The following is a 23,640-nucleotide window of genomic DNA, read 5'->3' on the forward strand; positions in this document are numbered from 1 at the left end:
AATAATGATGGCAAAATTCTATAATTTCACTTTCTATTCTAATTTTGTTAACACTAAACAAAATTTCATGCTCCACATATACATTGTATTTCACATTTTATGCTTCTTAATGTTTGCAGTCACCGTCTAAGTAACATGTAATTTATGAACACCACAAAATAGCACATCTATTTTGTAAAAAAAAAAAAACTTTTTCTTCTCTATAGCACACAAACACATCCCCAATGAAAAAAACAAAAAAAAAAACATGTAGATTTATTCGCTGCTTAGGGTTTTGATAAATGAATCAACACTAACTGGAAACCATGTCTAATGTCCATTTAAGACACCACAAAATAGCACTAACTGGAAACCATATCAGATAAACGAATCAACAGTTATCACATTCCCTCATATCTAATGTCCATTTACCCTACCCCCTGCAAAGTCATCAGGAAAATCAAATCCACTATGAGCAACTTCTTGTGGTGTGGGAATTCAAAGTCAAAAAGTAGTGCTTCGGTTGTTTGGAAGGGTGTCACCCTCCCGTTGGAGAGGGGTGGCCTGGGAATTAGAAGCTTGAGGGTAGGGGTGTCAACGGGTCAGGTTTGGTTCCGATCTAGGTGAAACCAGACTTGGACCAGATTTTTGGGTATGGTATTGGGTCCCGACCCGAGTTTAATCGGGTCTACTATAAGAGAAACCATACCCGGATCTGATAAGAACTACATGAACCAGACTCGGGCCATACAAGGTAAAACAATATTTTGTATCACTTTTATATTGAAAAATCATGGGTCTTAATCGGAACTCGGGTCGGGTCCAGGTCTGGTATAAAATTTCACAAACTATACTCAGGTCCATGTATTAATCAGACCTTCGGGTCCGGACCCAGGTCTTAATTGGGTCTTTTTATTTATCACCATACCTGGATCCTATAGTGTTTAGTCCGAGTCGGGTCCGGGTAAACCCGACCCGTTGACACACCTACTTGTGGGTGTTAAATGTGGCACTCTTATGGCACGTTTGAAAGAGAGAAAAACTCTCATAAGAAAAGAAAGTTTTGCCTATGAGAGTTTTTTATATGAGAAGTTTTTCAAAAGAAGGTTTTTCACCTATGAGAGTTTTTGATATGGACTCTGTTAAATGCATCCATAAGAACTTAATGAGTTGCATTAGACTTATAAGAACATTAATGGAAAATAATGTATATCATTAAAATCATTGATCATATTAGAGAATCATAACAAAGTTTTTGTCTACTTAATGCATATGACATTCTAAAAAAATATGACAGAGAATTGTATAATTGTATTATAAGGTAGATCCACTATGTTTATAATAGTGAAGAAAGTAGAAGAGCTCAACGTAGAATAGAAATTTTTTTTCAAGGCCTCATTAACCAACAACTTTGAAGCTTTTTTGGATTAACATAAACCAAAAGGAGGCATTCTGAGATTTTTATATGCGTGGAGGTAGGATGATTCACCCACTCTTCTTCGATATAAGTTTATTTTCAAAACACATTTCAATAGAGTAAATGAAAATTAATAAATCAATATAGCTTTCTTATTTCCTTTTTTAAGGCAAAAATAAAAGAGGCAACTCGTGAGGTGAGAAGATTGAATGAAGTAGTGAGCTAGTTGTTAGTTCATGCATACATTATTACCTTACTAAATTTAATTTCCATTTATTACGACACCCCCACTTAGAGTTATTTATACTTTTAAATTTGGTTCTCATTAATTTTTAGAGTAATTAACATGTATACCCTCAATAGAACATAAAAATTCCACACATTTTTTGTCAAAACAATGTATGAAATAAAAGTTTTGATTTATATTTTGTCATTATTTATATAGAAGCTTGCTTAAAATGTATCAAAAATTATTAAAAAACTCTAAGATTAGGCTCATCCTTGGGAGCTCATGGGTATTGAAAAAATGAAAAGAATAAAGAAGAAATTGAGAAATTCCCAAGAATGATATTTATGGCTATGGTGGACACCGTCATAGCTTGCAAGATCAATTCATTACCTGATTCTCTTCTCCATGAGATACTTCATTCATCTCTTTATAAAAAATGTGATAACAACCAATGTTTTTTCAAAGAAATGGACAAGCCTATGCATATTAATACTTATCTTAGATATCAATATGGGCTTGCTTTATAACATACGCCAAGGCATGCTTTCATCATAGACTCCGTTAAATTCATTAACAACTTAATGAGTTCAATCAAAATTATAAGAGCAATGAAGAAAATGAATATCATTAAAATCATTGATAACGTGTAGAATAATAACGAGGCACCATGGAGTTTTCGTCTATCGTTATTGTACATGACATACTAAAAAAATATGACATTGAATTTCATACTTGTATTATAAGGCAGATCTGCTATGTTATAATAGTAAAGAAAGTTGAAGAGCTCAATGTAAAATTGAGTTGAGAATTGAATGGTTGAAATAGAGTTTATGGTGTTCATGTTCTTCAACAATTGAGATTGTATCAAAGGTATGTCTAAATTATCCCAAGAGACAGCTTTGGTGATGTGGTTTTTCATGATCCTATTTGAAGAGTCCTTTAATGTTGTCCTATGGTTGAAAGCTTTAACTTAAAGATTGACCTTACACGCATTCAACAATTATCTCTACACTACCACTTGTGAACTTAATTGTAGATAGCATTTTGTAATGGCCTAAAAAGATTGAGTATTGATGCATGAGCATTGACTGCACAAGTGCATATAATAACTATCACGTTAGAGGTATAAGAATAAGTGAGTTGAAGTGTATCTCATTTTTTTTTGCAGCATAACCGTTTTGAGATTAGACAGACCAACTCATGGTCCCAGTATAAAACTCATCTGAGTAAATACCATGATGCATGCAATAAACATGCTTTGCAATAGATCCATCATTGTTTCTCTATGACAATTAAGTATTTTACTATATGCAAGGGCAGGTAGCTCTATGGTTAATGATTACACTCTATAGTAGCCTTTGAGATAGGATTAGCTACATGAATTTTGGTCTTTTATCAATACAATAATGCTCCTTACAGTGACTAGTGTACCTGAATTTATTATTGAAAGACTAGACCTCTATTACATCTTCAATGTAACTAAAGTTAACGTACTAGTAAATATGTATATATTGAGTTAAAGTCATCATTTACTAAAGTTTTACAAATATTATTTTAAATATATACTCATAAATTTTGTTTGTTAAATTTTTATTTTTGATATATATAAAATCTATATAAATAGTTTTGTTTTTTATTTTAAATAAAAATGATTACCCAATGAGATATTACCTTCTAAAAAAGGAAAGTGTGGTTGAGATTGGCATTAAATAAGATTGTTTTTTTTTAAGAGATTAAAGTCTCTATACTCTATAAATAAAATGTTCTATTCTAGGGTAATAGCATTGGAATCAAATAGGTAGGGTAGAATGGTACCATGTACCTTAGAGGCAGAACCAAGTTTACTCTATTTGGTTTGCTTTTAAACCTAGGGTAACCATAAAAGCTTGAACTCAATTCTATTTTGATAGTAGTTCAAGTTAAAATAAGTTTATCTCACTTTACTTTTTTTCTTTCTTTGCAATTAACATGGATTGGTGATACTTGGCTGGTAAAAGTTGCACTTTTTCTATTTTTCTCTTGATGTTATTAGTGATTGTCAGTATATTACATATTCAAATCTGTGGATGGGTCTTTAAACCAAAGTTGTGTCAGATTATGGTAAATCAGAATGCGCAGATAATTGCAGAGGTCATTACTCTACAAACATATATCAAAATTGCACAATTGTTAATGTGTTGAAAAACTTATTTAGTTCTCTAGATTTTGTTTATTTATGCCAAGAGCAGATTCTTCCTCTTTCATGTCCAAAATTGCATGAAAATCAGATGTTAACATTTTTCATGTCCAAAGTTTGATCTTATTTATGATTTTAGTTAGAAACCATGTCGATGTCAATGATTATTCAGTGATTTGATTAAATAGTTGGTGATTATAATCACCTATTTTATTAGATCAATTAAAATAGGATCCAGTGAAATATGTATTTTTTAATATACTTAATTGTCTTAAACAAATATATGTAGTCTCATGTATTTGTTCAAAATATTGGTTTATGTAACTTTCACTTTGCATGTTGGATTGATATGTTATATGAATCACATATGGATACATCACACACATACAAATATGTGTGAAATTCGCTAACCCTGAGCTGCCATGTTTTTCCAACTTGAGCATGTGATCCCTGACAATTGTGAAACCAACATGATCATAGGCATGTGGAAATAAAAAACACTACAACAAGAGTGATGATGAAAGGAGTAGCCAGTACACATGACCTGATGCACCCCACACAAGATAGAACCTATGGTAGTCTACCAATCCCCAAAATAACCCAGATTCATAATGCATTATGACCCATCCTCCAAACAGATATGGACCTCCCCTATGAAAACTGGCCCAGATTTCACATACCTGACCTACCTATGTTGAGCCCGCCCAACCCTGACTCCACTTACTGACCATCTTCTGCATCCCAAAACACCTACTCTCTCTCTCTCTCTCTCTCTCTCTCTCTCTCTCTCTCTCTGCAAAGAGAAAAACACACATAGGTACCACCCAAAAACACATGCACCCAAGATGAATAAAAAGCCAAATAGCCCCTCCAAGAAGACTTTGTTAGCACATAAACTTAATTTACATATTTGAATTTTTACTAGGGGTAATTGGGTTTGTAATATCAATCATACTCAAACCCAAACTGAAATATGAACTCGTTAAGGCCCGACAAATCATGCCAGAACTTGTTAACCCATGTGGGTCTACCTTTCAGCCATACCTGGACCTAGATATAGACCCAAATCAAAATAGGTCAAGTTTGAGTTTTATTCTTATAGCCAATTTAAAAACGTATCTATTCAAGATCTGACCTGTTTATACCCAACCCAGCATGTACTCAAACCCACATTAACTTATATGGGTCCATAATTTCCAACCTTACCCTGATCAAGATCCCGGATCCAAACCAGATTGGGCTGGGCTTAGGCCTAACTTTGCAGTTGATTCAAAATCCCTACCTTCCTATTCAAAACAGATCTGATTAAAGCCTATGATAGAGTTAGTTGAGATTTTTTGGAGATGTCGATGCAATTTTTTTTGGCTTTAGCAGGAAATGGATAGATAGTGTCAAGACTTGTGTGAGAACTCCAAAGTTCTCAATGCTTATCAATGGTACCTCGGGGCCTCGAGGTGGTTATGTCAGGGAGACCTTATGTCTCCCTATTTATTTCTCATCATTATGGAATGGATATCTAGAAGACTTATGATGGAGAGTCTATTATTCCTTGTGTTCGATCCTTCAAGTGGAGCCATTCTGCCGATGATGCTCTATTTTTTCTAAAAGACAAAAAGTCAGTCGGTGTGGGAAACTTTTTTAAAGTTACTAAGGAATTTGAAGCCAAGTTGTGCATGCTAGTAAGTGTTGAAAAATCTATCATGGTTCCATTTGAAGTGAGACTAGAGTGAGTTGATCAAATTTCTCAAGTTTGTCACTAGAAAGTCAATAAGATCCTTATTAAATTCTTGGGGCTGTCAATCTTCATGGGACGTCTCAAGAAGGTGATGTGTTTCATAATTAGATGAAAGTTTGGAGTGGCCACTTGCTGTCAATGGCAGGGAGGGTGGTCCTGATAAATGCGGTGCTAGCATCCTTTCCAATTTACTGGATGATGTGCTTTAAACTTTCGAAGTTCATCATCATGCAATAGAAGAGGATTATGAAAAACTTTTTATGGAGTGAATCTAATGGCCCACTAATGAAAAGAAAAGGCTTGTTTCTCAAAAGAAAACATCACATTAGTTCTTGTTTGGCAGGGCTTGAGTAAGGACTCCCTTACTTTTTTTGGTATTTACACCGAGAAACCACCCCTCAGGATCAGAGACCTAACCGTGCTGGCTTTGTCTGCCATACTTACCGTCATTGTCCTGACAGTGTCAAACTCCGTGGGCTTACCCCTTGCCCCCCAGGGATGACTCCCTTACTTGAAACCCAACATGAAACTTTGGTTCACTTTGATAGGTCTTAAGAGTTTTGATAAACTCTTTCACTCTTCCCAATATCATCCCCTATCTTCATATCCCTCTTAAACCTTATTGTGCAAGTTTTGAACAACTCTGACCCTGTAGATAGATTTATTTAGTATGAATCAAGATTTTGTGTTTTGTCAAACACTGATTTTTGAATCGCCAAAAAATCTTGCATGCGTCCGATTTCAGCAATTTAATTGTGGATCTTCACTAAATGAATGATGTAGATCACATATGTGGAGTCCAATTTCACCAAAACAATTTGAATCAATGAAATCCCAAGGAGGGGTTTGAAGATGGGGATGAGATAGGTGATAAGTGGAACCTATTTGCAAACATGCGCTTTGAAGTGGCCAACTTGGTTTGGGGTGGACCAAGCCAGCTCGTACAATTTAATACAAGATGGGAGTTGGGACGACTAGATCCAACTCCACCATGCTTAATGAACCCAGCTCAAGGCACGTTAATGTTCATAGAGTGTGGGGCCTTTAGTTGATTTGGACCAACTGATCATATCCATACAAACTCTGGATATAGTTGCTAAAGACAAATCCCAATTCTATTGTGTTGATTGCATAGTGACGAAATTAATGTTTAAAATGGGAAACAAACGGCAGTTGAGCTCTCATTGAAATTGATTTTTTTTTCTTTTTCATGTTTTTATCAGCAAAATGTTAGTGAAGATAAATAAATAAAAAACAGGAACAAAAGTATGAAAAGGGAAACAAAAAATAAAATTGTGTAGAAATATAAAATAGCCTGTTCTCCCCAAGATACAGACAATATAAAAATGTAATATATCGAGAGAAAATCAAGATAGTTTAACTGTACGGGTAATATCATGATGTTTTGAAGATATTGAAATATTTTGGCCGTTTAAAATGACGACTAAAACAACACATTATTTTCATGATATTTTAAAAAATATCGCCGATGTTTGTCACTATGGCACCCAGGGCTCAGCCAGACCATAGGCCTAGTGATACCCTGGGCCCCAGAATTTTTTTAAAAGCTTGACACTTACCCTCCAGAGTACAGTTGGTCACCAAGGATGATGGTTGCCATGATGGCCACAGCAACTGTCTGTACAGGTTGATAAACAGCCACAAAAACTGGTCCTCCCTTTTCAATGCACCATGTTTGAATGGAAAATCCAATCCAGAGGCCACAAATCCCTGTAATATATACGCAGGTACTCTATAAAAAACACTGGTTAATAAAAGAGATAATAAGGGTAGGTCATGTGAGTTTGTGTTCAGTTACTGCATAGAGAATAGCGAAGAGTTCCTCTCCAGAGTGTATCGTCCAGTGCTCCACATCTCTCTCTACAAAGCTTGCTATAATCAAGAATTGGATTACTCCAAAGAAGCAGGTGAAAGAGGTGATCATAGTCAGCCTTGCGGGGTACTTTCTAAGTACAGGTGCCTGTCAAGTACCAATTTCAGTTTCTTGTAGATGACTGATGATGATGATATTGATGATGTTCATAATCACAAATCTCATTTTTGGGAAATATGGCAGAGGAAAAAACTCTGGATATTTTTCAAAATGTAATTTTACTCAGAAAAATCTGTTTATGCAAAATCATAAAATATACAAAAATTAAAAATATAAATAAGATAAGAATAATTCGAAAACAACTCTGCAAAAGTTATTTTTATATATCACGTTAAATATTGCCATAAAATAAAAAATTAAACGTGATTCTTCAAAGTGGGCAACATTTTGAAAACATTGTGTTTTTTGGGCATAATATCAACTTATGAAAATATTGTGATAAAATTGTGGTATTTTTCAAATTATCAGCAATTCATGACTATGATGATGATGACCTCACCGGAAGCACAATCCAACCAGACCATGCAAGGCAATTGCCAAGGAGATAAATACAACCCAAAGTCCAGTTTTCGGTATTTTGTGAAGCAAACAAGCCAGCATCCATGGAGTTATTTGTTGGATCTTGAGCAATGTAGTGCAATAGAGGAGGTCCCTAGTATAGGGTTATTAGGGTTGCCCATCCTACACATGCAACAGTCCCCACCACCTTGGCCACCCCATCTCTCCTAAATATATGAACTCTTTCTAGTCTATTTGATTCACATACACAAAAAGCAAACAAACAAATTAATAAATATTCAAAGCATTTATTAGCAATGAAAATCAATAAATTGAGCATTGCCTAAAAAGAATATGAGATTACTTCAGCGCTGCAGCCAATACAAAAGTAATTGCAGGTACTGAATTTTGAATAGCAGATGCAAAAGTAGGCGATGCCTAGTACAGTCCTAGCAAGTAGAATCCTTGATTGGCAGTAATCCTGCACAAGAATAGAGCTGACTCACTTGAAAGACCAAAATAGAGAACACCAAGAACTTCAATTCTGAAAATTTTTTTTGCTCACCCACACAAGGCAAGAAGGAAACACTGAAATAACAATGAAAATGTAATCCGTGGTCTACTGTCCCTGCACAAAAAATTTTGACCACAAAAATCATAGAATATAAGTAATGAAACTCGTAGAATCAGAAAATGTACTAGATCTACCATAACATATAACTTACTTCTCTAGAATATAAGCAGAAGGAGCCAACAAAAATAGTGCAATTGTGTTCCTATAGACTGGGAAGGCCACTTTGCTAACACCCATATCAAGTGCAGCTCTTGATACTATATGAAACCAAGCATACCCAAACTGATGGATGGGCATTGCTCCATGAAGTTTCACCCTTTCAGGCAACAAATAACTCTTGCCAAGTAGTTCCTTTCCCATTTTTCTTCTGTGAAAGAGGCAGATATCCCAAGGACGAGAGATTGTGGCCTCAAATAGCATGGGAGTAGCAGCCTTTATGTGAAAAAAAAAAACAAATGCAGTTTGCATAATGAGCACATGGAGAAGGGTGGCATTGATTAGACAAATGTATTAATTATTAGTTAGCTTTTCTCTAATTATTTTTTTTAGTCCTTTGAAGAGGGGAGATGTTATTGAAGAATCCATACATGTTCTCATCAGTGGCAGTGTTGCCCCCTTAAACATGAAGAGACAAAAAGGACAATCAAATTTCTAAATGACGAAGAAGTCCCTTAGATGGAATTCCTAGACCCTCCACACGAATCGCTTTTATTGCTTTTGTTTTTAATTTTGAAGAAATGTAACTAAAACAATAACAAAGCTAGAAGAAAAGTGACAAATTAATCATGTAGTACCCCTTGAATGAAGACAAGTGAAACGACCGTTATTCAAACTGGGTAAAATCACTTGGCAAATCATTTCTAGCATCAATTTGACCATGGGATCGTCGCATTTCCCTCCCCTGCAGGTTAGGCTATTCATGAGTATGTGTGTGTGTGTGTGTGTGTGCACCTCATGCACGCTGCGTTAGAAGAGAAGCATTAATATTATTATTGTCTCCTTCAGACTTATCATTGGCGGTGGTGGTAAATAAATACGAAGACTTATGCTTGTTGCAGGATTCGAACCAACACTTTAAGGAATGAACTGTTCATGATCAATGTTACGAATATCGCCAATATTTTAAAAATATCACTGTTTTTTTATGATATTCCAAAGGTTGATATAATACCTAAAAATGTGATGTTTTCAAAATATCACATGTTTTATCATCATAAAAGAAAAGTTTTTGGGTATCCTTGATTGTTTTATATTTCATTCTACACACGCATAATCAAGAAAAAGCAAAAAAAATTGCACCTTTTTGTGCTCTATAAAATTTTCTAGAGAATGAGATTTGTGACTATCTGTATTTATGTTGATGACAGCCATGTACCACCTATTCCCCAAAACGTTCCTCTCTTCCAAGAGGGTTTAGAGCATGTCAAGTCCCTGTAAAAAATTTGGACTCGAGAATTATGACCATCCAGATCCACCTTTATCTTCAGATTAAAGATTAAAACCCATCTGATGCAACTTAGGCTATGTTTGGGACCCTTGAATCGGAGGTTGTGTTGTGGTTTCTGCCATGCTCTCGTACTCTCTTGCTATTTGGGAGAGTAGTGGTGTTGCTGAAACAATGCATTGGGACTCATGTTGGTTGGTAGGTCCAGCACCATATTTCAACACTTTTCACGAGAGAATGTTTTCGGCAACTTTATCTATCAACATCACACATTGGCAAAATGATATTTTGGCAACACTCAAACCATGTTTTCATCTCATTTGGGAGCCTTGAATTGGAGGTGTATTGCAGTTTCTACGGTGCTTGCTTTCTGTCTGACCGTTTGAAAGTAGTGGCGTTGCCAAGACACTGAATTGGGAATGGAGTTAGCAGGTCCCACACCACGTTTCAACATCACTCAAAAGAGGATGTTTTTGGCTACTCAAACAACGCTAGGTTTTGGCTAAATCATATTTTGGCAATACATGGAAATGGTGTTTCCATGATTCCATCCCACCGCAAGGCTTCCAAGTTCCAAGCATAGCCTTAACTGGTTGAGTGTCGACCTTATAACCTTATTTTTAATGCTATGCCATAGTTAGACTCTAATTTACTCATAACATACTTTTAACTTGGCTGTTTTGGATCATATTTTTAATGATATTTTCATCTCCGAGTTTATGACAGCAGCATGATTCAATGTGCTGAGTCATTGTCACGTGGAAATTATTCTCGGTCGGTATAGCATGCACGTTTATTTCGAAGACAAAAGTAACTAACTTATGTTGATTGGCCAGCTTCCTTCAAAAAAAATGTTGATTGGCAAGCCATTAAATCAAACAGCTAATTTGGCCGAGTTTGGATGTCTCTCTCTTCTTAAAAAGTGTAAAAGATTCTCACTTGCACAAGCCAAGGATTCACACAGGCAAAAAAAAAATGCGTGGTTCAGTCTAGCATGTGTTAGCATAAAATGGATTGCAGAAGAGCCACTTACCAGATAAACTATCTGAACGGCACTTCGGTGGATGCGGGTTGTCGGCAAATCGATGCCCTCAATGAACCCTGGCCAGAATGTCAAAAACTGAGTACGGCCCTTAAACCCTGAGAGAGAAATCATACACGTATATGGCACTCAACAACCATGTATACCCTCATGATAGTCCTCATCAACTTACTATGGATCTCTCGTATTTATAGGAAGATTTGGTGGAGGTCCATAATGGGCACTAGTGGAGGTCCCTAATGGGCATGAATAGACTGTTATTAGACATCATAATTGTTATGTAACCTCCAAAACCCAAGAGTCACACCCATATATGTCTCTTGATCTGCTCATATCAATATGGGTCACATCTAGGTTAGATCTGATCTAATTCAAAATCCAACATTCTCTCACTTGACCACGCATTGACATAAAAAACACATAATCGAGGTTCTTTAACGTTATCTTGATTCAATTTTCATGTTGGTTCACATATTATCCTGTATCATAAGAATGAATCATATGAGTCATGGAGATGAACACCTCTATATGAAATGTCATATGTCCATGTACTACAGTTTATTTTTAGTGTTTAGCATGTTAAGAATACCTTTATAAATAGGTTGGTCTCTAACCCATTTGTGTGGTCATTTTAATACTATTATTCAATTATTCAACTATTCTCTCTTCCCAAATGAATGATACTTTACACAGAATTGATAATGCAAAAAAAACATAGCGAATTAATTTAGTTTCAGAAATGTGATCACATATAATCATAATGTATTGACATACATCAAAAGGAATCAAATAGACTCATTCTCATTACATGTTGAGAATATAATCTTGGTGCTAGCTCTTTAGAAAGAGGATCCACAGTCATTTCCTTCATACCAATTGTATCAATACATATTAAATTATTCTCAGTCCCTTCTTTGACAACAAAATACTTTAATTACATGTATCGACATAAGGTGGAGCTCTTGTTGTTATTCGAGAAGGACACAACAACTTCATTATCACGTAAGACCTTTAATAACCTCCCAATAGAGTCTATTATACCAAGATTCATAATGAAGTTTATGATCCAAATGGCCAGAGATTGAATCTCATTTAAATCAATAATTTGAACCTCAATGGCTTTCAGAAATTCCTTCATTGTCCTACGGTGAGGGATGTTACCTCGAATATTCTTAGACACTCGTAATTGCAAAAGCAACAGGCTAAGATAGCACTCTCACTTCTCATAAACAACCTTTTGAGTGCTCTCACTTCTCATACACAACCTTCATAGTGGTTGTTCTATTCACTGTATGAATAGGAGATTGATCTATACGAGATTCATATCGAAAAGGTAAACATGAGACCCTTTATTATTTACCTTTTCTAAGGCAAGCATAATAGAGTCATTATCATTCTGCTTTTGTGAAAACAATAATACTCAAAGTTGTTTCGCCTTCTTAATTCTCAAAAAATTGACATCAATTGGTGAAACTAGTAGATCATATAACTAGAGACAATTCTGCATTGTATCTTTGGGTACAAACATGCTTCATGATGCATAAATTACTCATAATTATAATAGATTTTTATCACAAAAATACATCATTTATAGGTTTAAAATACTCACGTAGATGCATTTAGATGTCATTGATTTATTGTTCTAATTTCATTCAATCGGACTTAAAACGAGAGAGATATCGCATTTACAGTGTAGTGGGTCGAACCTCGCGGCGAAATGGGTCAAATCAGATCCAAATGGCCCATCTGGGCCCTGGATCAATACCAAATGCCAAGATTCAACCCACCTCAGCCCATTCACGATTTTTAGAAAATATTTACGAAAAAAAACCCTCCAGAATAGGCGCCCAGCAATTAAGTATTTTTTAATCGCTTTTCTGGAATTTCCAGAAAAGAGTGCTTGAACTATAAAAATAAGTTTAAAAAAAACCTAGGGCGTCTCTTGCTTAGGAAGTGCGCCCTAACACCCGATTCCTGCTCCTCCCACTTCTGTCTTAGCCATCCTATGCCCTTCTTCTTCACCCTTCATGGTCGTGCATGGCTTTCAAGCACCTCCATTGAAGTTGTCATCCCTTCCTCTCCCATTTTCATTCTTCCACATCTCATGTTCATTGTGCAAGTTGTACCAGCCATGGAAGTGCTCCAGCTATGGCAAGGGTGCAATTTGCCCTTCCATAGCTAGTCGGTCCTTTCCCCCATCCGGCTCTCTACACCCCCATTGTCGCCGGATCTTCACACCATCTTCGGAGTGCCACCCGTTGCCGTTTCAAGCACCTTGCAGCAAAGCAGAGTAAGACAACACCATTGAGGGCTGTTTGCGCACGATCTGAGCAAGATTCCAACTTTTCTTCATCCCTTCATTCCTCGGATTGCCAGAATAGGCCACCGTTAAGCCTCTCAACCCTCTCTTCTAGTGCAAAACCCATTTTATGTGCTTGTTTTGATTTTTCTTTGTATGCCTGCATTTTTAATTCTGTTACAACCTTAGTATTAATCTGTTGGTGTGTCGAACAACACCTAGATCGAGTCTAGGTTTATGCTCTTTTGTTAATTTTGGATTGATTTGCATTTTCAGCATCTTTGGAACCATTTTCCCCTTGTGCGCCCAAACCGGCTAGATTGATTCTAGCCGGTTGAAATGTTTTGTTTTAAGATTTTAATTTGGTTAATGTGCATGTGTAATATAGAGTTCTGAGTATGCAGAAACTTATTTTAATTCTGTAAGTGTGTTGCCTTTCGTTTAGATTCAGTTTTGTTTTTAGGTACACGCAAATACCTAAAATTGGGTAGAGTGATTCTACCTGATTTTTGTGTTTTGTGTCTTATTGACATTAGATTTTCGTAAGTGCTTGGTGGTTTTTAGCAGTAGATTTAGATGTTTTAATCTCTGTAGATTTATTGTTAATTAGCTCAAATTTGTGAGTAATGCAGCATTACATTATGGTTTACTTGCTATTGTTCAATTCATATTCCAATAATAGGTTTGATTCAGACGGGTTGTACAATTAGCATGTAGACTGTGGTTCCACTCTTTAACAGCAATTTTGTGTTAGTGTAATGGCTGATTAGTAGGTTATTCTAGTGTTTTGTTAGCATTGTAGTTTATAGTAATATAGTTTTAATTGGGTATGAGTTTCACTTTGTTTTTGCATGATTTAGACAAGGTTTCATGTCACCCGATTGTTGTGGTTGGATGCTTATAAGTTTAATTTGTCTTGAAAGTCTGTTATTAGTAGTAGACTTAGATTAGTTTAATGATTGATTAATAGATTAATTCGGTATGAGGTTAGGTCGATTTGCTTAGTGTGGTTGTAATTAGGTTAATTCTTGTGTAGCATTAGTTAAGTATGTTTCCATTAGAATTGAGTTTCATTATGCATGCTAGGTTAGGGTGTTAATTCCCTGTTAGATTTATGTTTACAACATAGTTTAGGTGATCATCAATTGATATACAGTGTGTTAATTAATTCAAATATCTTAGATTAGTTAGTTCGAGTGATTGTCAGCCTCTTTAGCCTTTGCTTTGTTCGGTAGCCAAAGATCGACTAGAGTTACTCTAGTCGATTGGGGTGTTTTCTAGGTTTTTAAGTTTCCTGTTAAATTTATATTTTCTGTAGGTTAATAATTCAATTAGGTTTAGAATTGGTGTATACTTGTGTTAGTAGGATAATTAGTTTAGGAAATTAGATCTGGTGATTTCTCGTTTTACGTAGAATTAGGTTAGCAATTAATTTTAGAATTAATTTAGAAATAGTTATTTTGATTTCTTTAAATAGTTTTACTAACTTTGTTTCTGTGTTGTGCAGGTGATATTAAGTTGCAGTAAGAGCATCTCATCTTAGTGACAGATTGTCGCATCAAATGAACTTGCGAAAATGCCCTTGTGTTCGCAGGCTTAAATCACTGTGCATCTCTTTTTTGTTCTTGTTCAATTTTGATTTCATTGTAATATTTTATGTAATTGAACCAGTTTATTATCAATAAAATGCAAAGTTTAGATTTAATTTAAGGGTATGTCGTTCCCTGTGGATCGATCCGTACTCACCACAAAAGTGGGAAGTCGATTTTATTACTTGATTGGTGATTTTCCAAAACGCTTTCAACGATAAAATATTATTTTAAAATAGCACTTACAAAAATCCGATTAGTATACATCTACTATTACATCTTATATGAATTTTGAACATAATGACCTACCTTTGGGTAGAACCATTGTTTCATAAAGTCACACACAATCTCAATACTGAATTCCAATCTCAATACGGTCCAAAACATCTTTAATCAACAAAACTTGAATCACTTTGGTGATAACCAGAGTCAGTTGATTAAAATCTTTTATTGCAAGTTCATGTAAAGCATGTCATAACATAAATAAAGTGCATACATTCATAATCTCATGCTTAAATAATCATGGATAACTCAAAAAATAACATAAAGCACACCTTCTATCATGCTAAAATTACCAAAAAGTATGAGATCAATGATAAAGACATGCATTTATGAGTCATATCCGAGATTGAGGTCTTAAAACTGCTTAAATAGGTCCTTAAAGACCTAGAACCAGTCATTAAAAACTCTGAACTAGTCACACAAACTCTGAACTAATCCAGAAAACCACAGAATTGATCAGAAAAACCCCAAACTGGTCACAGAAGACCCAAACCGATTTCAGAAGGACCGAACTTGTCCCTAAAAAGCCAGATCGGTCTCAGAAACCACTAAACTGGTTTCCAAGATGCCTAAATCGGTTCAAGAATGTATGGACCAATTCTAGAAACCCCTGAATCGGTCCCAGAATGAATGTATCAGTTCTTGGACCGGTTCTATCCTTAATGGGTTAAAGGGTCCCATTCTGGACATGATCTGACCCATGGTTACTGACTTGGTCCACCCTTGAACAATACTGAGTCATGGACGGAGTCTCATCGAGTCAGGACCAGCCTCAGTCCACCTGAAACTCCAATGGGTCCGGGTCTCAGACTGGGTCCGACAAGGTCGAACTCAGACCTGGTCCACCCAGAACTCCAAAGGGTCTGTGTTCTAGACCGGGACTGACTAGGTCGAACTTTAGACCCAATCAACTCATAACCCCCAACCGGTTTGGATCTCTGGTCGAGTTTGAATAGGTCAAACTCAGACCCGATCCACTTGAAACCCCCAACAAGTTCAAGTTCGACTGGGTAGGGCATGGATCCGATCCACCTAAAACCGATAACGGGTCTGGGTCACAGATCGGATCCTACAAGGTTGGGAGAAAACCCGGTCCACCCAAAACACCCACCGGGTTCAGGTTCGGGTCGGACACAGACTCTGTCCACATGAAACCCCCTAATGGGTCCGAGAATGCTCTTCTCCAAATGCAACATCTTGGATATCTCAAATATCAATGAGGTCTGAATGGAAGTTACTCGAAATTTAATTGCAAACAACTTTCTTTTTTGCATTGTTGCCGAATTCTATGTTGACTCACCTAAAAATACAAATAAAGTGTTAGATTGTGCTTGGACAGAGTTCTGCAATAATTCTGTAGAGCCGCCAGTAAACATGCTGAAAACCATCTACACAATTCTGATAACACTCAAACAAGATCCTCACACGTCAATGGTCTCATATCCACTAGAGGATCATCGATCTTCCACTGGAGATGGCCAGAAGTTAAAGATGTACAGTAAAGGCCGCCTAAGTAGTCGTTGGGAGACGACCAATGTCAGCCAATCGAATGGCTGGCTAAAACGACTGTGGCAGGTGGTGGGTCATTTATCAATGATTCTTTCATCGTCGTCTGACATCCCAAAAACAATCGGGGTCCGATAAGGGAGAATAATGCCGACAAAAGGGTCTGGCTAGTGCCACGTGGATGTTGGCACACCCACACCCCAAATATGCGTGCAATGAAAGTGCGATGTGGGCCCATAACCAAATGTTAGCATAAAATGGACCGTGAAAGAGCCACTTACCAGATGAGGACTTGGACGATCCGACCTGCATATTGGTGGATGCGGGTGGTCGACGTTGTCTTCAGCCAATCAACGCTCACAATGAGCTCAGGTCAGAATCTCAAAAGGTTAGTAGGACCCTTGAATCTAGAGAGAGAAATCACACATATATGTGGCACTCAACAACCATGTATGCCCTCATGGTAGTCCTCATCAAGATACCATGGATCTCTCCTATTTGTAGGAAGAGTTGGTGGAGGTCCATATTGAGCACTAGTGGAGGTCCCTAATGGACATGAATAGACAGTTATGAGACATCATAACTGTCATGTAGCCTCTAAAACCCAAGAGACATACCAATATATGTCCTTTGTTGTGCCCATCTTAATATGGGTCACATCTAGGTTGGATCCGATATGATCCAAAATCCAACAGCATGACCTTTGTCCACGGGAAAATACTTTCTCTCTACTTGATATAGAGAGGGGGTAGGTGTTCTTTCATGACTATAATCAAGACCAGGAATGACTATAACTACTGATCTTCTTGGAGTTCTTAGTGGATTGGTTTTCATGGTAGAGATGAGTCCTACCAGGCATCCCACTTGTAAGAGGCATGTCCTTGACTTACTTGGAGTCCTCATCTTACTAGAATTCTTTACATGAGACTCTGGAATAACACTACAATAAATCTACAGATTAGCGACGGATGCTATTCGATTATAATCCATCACTAATCTGTTTAGTGACGGATTGACGATGGCTTAGCGATGGATAACGTCCGTCGTAATTTTCTGGTCGCTAATTAGCGATAGAATTGATCTGTCGCTACTTTCATCGCTAATTCGCGAAAGAATATCGAATGTCATGATCCATCGCTAAATAAGAATTGATTTGGTTTTGTGATAGATACATATCCGTCGATAATTCATCACTAACATTTCGCAATGGATACATTTTCATCGCTAAATTTTGCCACTCATTTAACGACGGGTTAGCGATGGATTACATTCTGGCACAAAACATCGGCTGATTCAGTTTTTGAGATAGATTAATATTCATCTCTAATCTGTCGCTACATTCACAACGGATATTAACAACGAATATTATCTATCGCTAATCCATCATAAAATTAAAAAAATAAAAAATAAATATTTAAAATATAAATATCGAGAAAAAATTTGTCGTTATATAATTTATATAACCAGTGTATAAAAAATAAAGTACGCATAAAAAAGACATATATAAAGCAGGTGAAACAAACTTAGCACAAGCTATAAGTGAAATAAATTTAATAACCCATTATAATCCTCACCAAGTTCTAATTAGTTACAAGTGAACATATACAAAGAGTTTCGTTTGAAACAACAAGTACGTAAAATAAATTCAACACATAATTCTAATCATTGCCAAGATTTGGAGCATCATCCTCTTCATTGTCTCGATCTTCCCCTTCATCCATGCCTCCATCAGCTCCTCTACGTCGATCATCTCCTGCATCCTACAAGAGAACCAAAATGCTAGTATTGATAAACAAAATATAATAAAATAAATTATATGCAATGCACCTAATCTAAGAAAATCAAAGTAACATGGCTGAATGACACATAGACTAGCAATAAAGAGAAGAACATTAACGAAATTCAGATATGTATTCTAAGGCTGACAAAAAAAATTCATAGTGATTCAATCATGCAGATGTGTTCCAAGGTTGTCAAAAAAATGTTATAGTGATTCAAGCATGCATATAAGGTTTATAAGGTTGTCAAATAAATGTGTTACATATCACAATCATGCATATGTGTTACAAGGCAGTCCAAAAACTTTCATAGTGATGAAATCATGCGTATATGTGTTCTAAGGTTGTCAAAAAACTTTCATCGTAATTCAATCATGCATATATATGTTATAAGACAGTCAAAAAACTTTTATAGTAATTCAAGTATGCATATATGTGTTATAAGGCAGTCAAAAAACTTTCATAGTGATGAAATCATGTTTATATGTGTTCTAAGGTTGTCAAAAAACTTTCATAGTAATTCAATCATGCATATATGTGTTATAAGGCAGTCAAAAAACTTTCATAGTGATGAAATCATGTTTATATATGTTCTAAGGTTATCAAAAAACTTTTATAGTAATTCAATCATGCATATATGTGTTATAAGGCAATCAAAACACTTTCATAGTGATGAAATCATGCTTATATGTGTTCTAAGGTTGTCAAAAAACCTTCATAGTAATTCAATCATGCATATATGTGTTATAAGGCAGTCAAAAAACTTTCATAGTGATTAAATCATGTGTATATGTGTTCTAAGGTTGTCATAAAACTTTCATAGTAATTCAATCATGCATATATGTGTTATAAAACAGTCAAAAAACTTTCATAGTGATGAAATCAAGTCTATATGTGTCATAAGGTAGTCAAAAAACTTTTATAGTGATGAAATCATGCTTATATGTGTTCTAAGGTTATCAAAAAACTTTCATAATAATTCAATCATGCATATATGTGTTATAAGGCAGTCAAAAAACTTTTATAGTGATGAAATCATGCTTATATGTGTTTTAAGGTTGTCAAAAAACTTTCATAGTAATTCAATTATACATATATGTGTTATAATGCAGTAAAAAAACTTTCATAGTGATGAAATCATGCCTATATGTGTTCTAAGGTTGTCAAAAAACTTTCATAGTAATTCAATCATGCATATATGTGTTATAAGGTTGTCAAAAATTTTATAGTGATTCAATCATGCATACATGTTCTCTAATGTTACCAATAAAAATCATAGTGATTCAATCATTCATACCTGACAGGCACCAGAGCTCATGTTGAATGCAGACAAAGTTCCCGTGTCCCGAAAAAAGTTGCACAACTCATTATGGATAAGCTTGAGAATGACTTCAAGTAAAAAGTCACACATTGTGTCCTCAAGGCGTTGGCAGACACCATCTCAAGAAACAACGGAGTCAATCGGACGATGTGAGTTGATGCTGGCGGGAGAACTCTGAGAGCCGTGACTGCAAGAAGCAACGACTGGTATGATGTTCATGTTACTCCCAAACTCGAACACACAACCATTTTTGGGATCACCGATTGTAGTCACTCATGCTGCAGGATCAAAAGACGGATGCTGAGTGGAGTCATTGTCATATCGCTCTACCATCTGTTGCTCGTATGACTCATACAAAGTAATGATTACATTAGTAATTAATAATTAAGAATTACAATATTTATGATAATGTAATTCATGGTAACTTGTATATTATAATATTTATTAATACAATAAATACATATTATTGTTACTCTCGCTTTCTCTAATACGAACTCTCCTGTGCTCTTATGTTTATTGTTTCAACAAACACGTCCTTTTAAGGCACAATGCCTCCTTTTTCGGCTTTCTGCAAGGTTAAATGATAAAAAAATCAATTAGAAAGTATGCAAAAATACTTATAAATTTGATTATATATATATATATATATTGATGAGTTACTGTCATCCTACAATATATTGACAATACTTATAAATTTCGGCTTTCTACAATTTTTTTTGTGGGCATAGTGCGTGAAGGCACCGTCATCCCACAGTATTTTCAGTCCATCAATCAATGGCCTTAAATATACATTAAGATTTTGGTCCGGAGAGGTCGGACCAAGGATCAATAGAGACAAGAAAAGATTTTGATGCTTCATACACAAGCTTGGAGGAAGGTTGTATATGGTGACAAATATTAGTCAACACGAGTATGAGGTTGATCTACCCCAAATGGATTAAATTCATCTGTACATAAACCTAGCCTAATATTTTTTACTTCTATTGCGAATGTCTAATGAGTACGATCAAAGTGCTTCCAAGCTTCCGCATCAACAGGATGCGTGATCTTATCTTCATCATGTCAAACTTTATTTGCATGTCATCTCATGTGTTTAGCTGTTCTAGAAGACATATACAATCGTTGCAATCTAGGGGTGAGAGGGAAGTAGCAGAGTAACTTGTATGACACTTCTTTTGACCTCGTGCTAGCATTACCTCTTGTCTTTTGCTTGAACCGAGGATGCCCACATGATGGACATGATTTGCTATTTTCTTGATCTTTGAAATACAATATGCAGTGATTTGAACAAGTATCTATCTTTTGATACCTCATACCTAGAGCATTGACCCTATCTTTCATACAATAGAAATTTTATGGCAATTTCTCATCTTTGGGCAACATAGTCTTCACAATAGTGCATAAATGGTCAAAACATGATTAGCTCAAATTATACTCTCACTTCAAATCCACTAGTTGAAGAACTGCAGACAAGATAGTGTGACTCTCGCAACCATTTCACAGTGGCTCATTAGCATCTCTAAGTAAGTCATAAAATCTACTAGTTGCATCGTTTGTTGCTTTTTCCTCTACCATGGTTAATATATCACTAGAACCCATAACAGAACCCAGTTCTGGTCCTACGACATCAAATATCAAATTCACATATGAATTATCGTGCACCACATCCACCCGTACATCAAAATTATTCCAAAATTCTTCACCATAAAGCATTCAATTCTGATAACCACTCACAAAACCCTTCATGTATAGGTGATGTCTAATGTCATGAGGTTCTACAAATTGATCGTTCTTATACATCGTGTAGGGGCACCTGATCCGATCGATGGGATCGACTGCACTGACACTTGCCATTGCAAATTCAATAAAAGTGTCAATATCATCTATATATTCAAGCCACACCTCATTATCAATTATCTTACGGTGCATTTATTCACGGGTTGCAGTTATTTTATCCTATAATGTTACGGATATTATCTTCACCAGTTAAAAGAGAATCATAATAATGCATCGATAAAAAAATATCAAATTTATCATGCATTGTTGGTGAATATATTTATATATGCAAAGATATTTAGAAAGATGAAATCGCATTCATAAACACGATACATTCAACTTAGGCATGTTTTCATAATACAATTTCACATGGAGGGCATAATTAATTCAAAAATAAATTTATGCAAGCATGGATACAGTCATGTCAAACATTGCAATACATTCAATTATTCATATCACAATAATGTCAAATATGTACTTGCAGTAAATACACTCCAATATCTCGCTAACTACTACCATGACTAGCATGGACTGCAAACTACAAAAATAAGAGCACTTCTATTTTCATACATTAAAATCATGCTCAGCATGCTCTTCGAACTTTAGTAAAGCAGTCCTATATATCAACAACTAAGTGAGTGTGTGAACAGAAAAGTATTGTATCCAAGAAAGTAAATAACATGTGATGCACTTAGATCACTTACTCACCACGGGTATTTACCCGATTTGCATACTTTTGCCTTTGCATTTTTTTCTTATTTCTTTTTGCATTATATTTTTAGCCGCATGCGATGCTTAGCACTAAGCATCGCGCAATTAGTTCAGCTACATACCTGCAAAGCACAAATATACAAAACAATATAATACAAAATGATTTACTCGTCCCTCTCACAAGGAGAGAATACTACAACTACACACACACACAACGACCAGCTTATCATCACCCGAACAGACCTTCATGATTGGCGGATATAGGTTAGAGGCACGGGAAGATAGATGAAGCTCGATTGGTACACGATTGCTCGTCGTTATTCCCCCATGAACAAGGGCAGAAAATAAAAAAGAAGAAGAAAAAAAACACAAATAAGGGCCAATGAGGAATCTGGTACCGGCCGATGAGAACTGCAACAGTGGAGGGCCTCCAGGTTGGCACTCGTCAGGGAGACAAAGTGTGTCCCGACGACAGCGGTGGTGCAGGGTGGATAAAAGAAAAGAGGGGATGGGAGGTCAGCGATGGCGGCAACGATGGTCGGATTGCGACGGATTGGGCGGGACTCGAGGAGGGGGAGGAAGAAGAGGAGGTCAGTGATGGCACCGCTCTGTCGGCCTGCAGATGGGGAAGGAAGGAGGTGAGGAGAGGACTTGGGGAGGGGGAGGAAGAAGAGGAGGTCGGCAATGGCGCTACTCCGGCGACCTGCGGATAGGAAAGGAAGGAGGTGAGGAGAGGACTCGGGGAGGGGGAGGAAGAAGAGGAGGTCAGCACACGGCAGTGGCACACGACAGCGAGAGAGATAAAGTGAGGGAAGAAGGAGGAGATAATGGAGAGAAATCGGGTGATGGGCGAGGGATGAAACAGAAAGGGGCTCGCATTAGGGTTTTATATGAGAAATTAGCGATGAAAAATTTTTGTCTCAAAATCCGTTGCCAATTAGCGACGAAGGCACGACAGACAAATTTTGTCGCTCATCCATCGCGAATTTGCGACAGAGTGTGAGGCGGATTTTGAGACAGAATTTTTTCATCACTAATTTTGTCCCTATTTCCAATTTTAGGGATGGCTCATTTTCTCTAGCTAATCCATTGCAAATTTGCGATGGATTATTTTCGTCGCAAAGTTTCATCGATAATTAATGTTTTTCTTGTAGTGTAAATGTTTGGACCTGGATCAATAGTTGGATGCAAGCTATGGTCCATTGCTTTAACATGCTCCCTCAAACCAATCTCTTTGAGATTGATCTTGATAGATCTATTGTTCACTAAAGGGTGACCCAACTTGCAACGCCACATATCATTAGAATGTCTAAATTTATTTGAGCTAAGTTTAGCAAAACTAACCTTAGGAGACCTGTGTTTTTGTCCATGTCGTCCTCTTGGCCATGAG

At 36.3% G+C, this 23,640-nt stretch overlaps 1 pseudogene; it reads right to left on the bottom strand.

Moving 5' to 3' along the window:
• Window positions 1–7,112: 7,112 nt before the first annotated feature.
• On the bottom strand, window positions 7,113–8,862 carry LOC149834098 (auxin-induced protein 5NG4-like; annotated as a pseudogene).
• Between the last annotated feature and the right edge of the window lie 14,778 nt (window positions 8,863–23,640).

This window comes from Nuphar pumila, chromosome 6 (genome assembly GCF_984573655.1).
Source record: "Nuphar pumila chromosome 6, dmNupPumi1.hap1.1, whole genome shotgun sequence".
Lineage (NCBI taxonomy): Eukaryota > Viridiplantae > Streptophyta > Magnoliopsida > Nymphaeales > Nymphaeaceae > Nuphar > Nuphar pumila.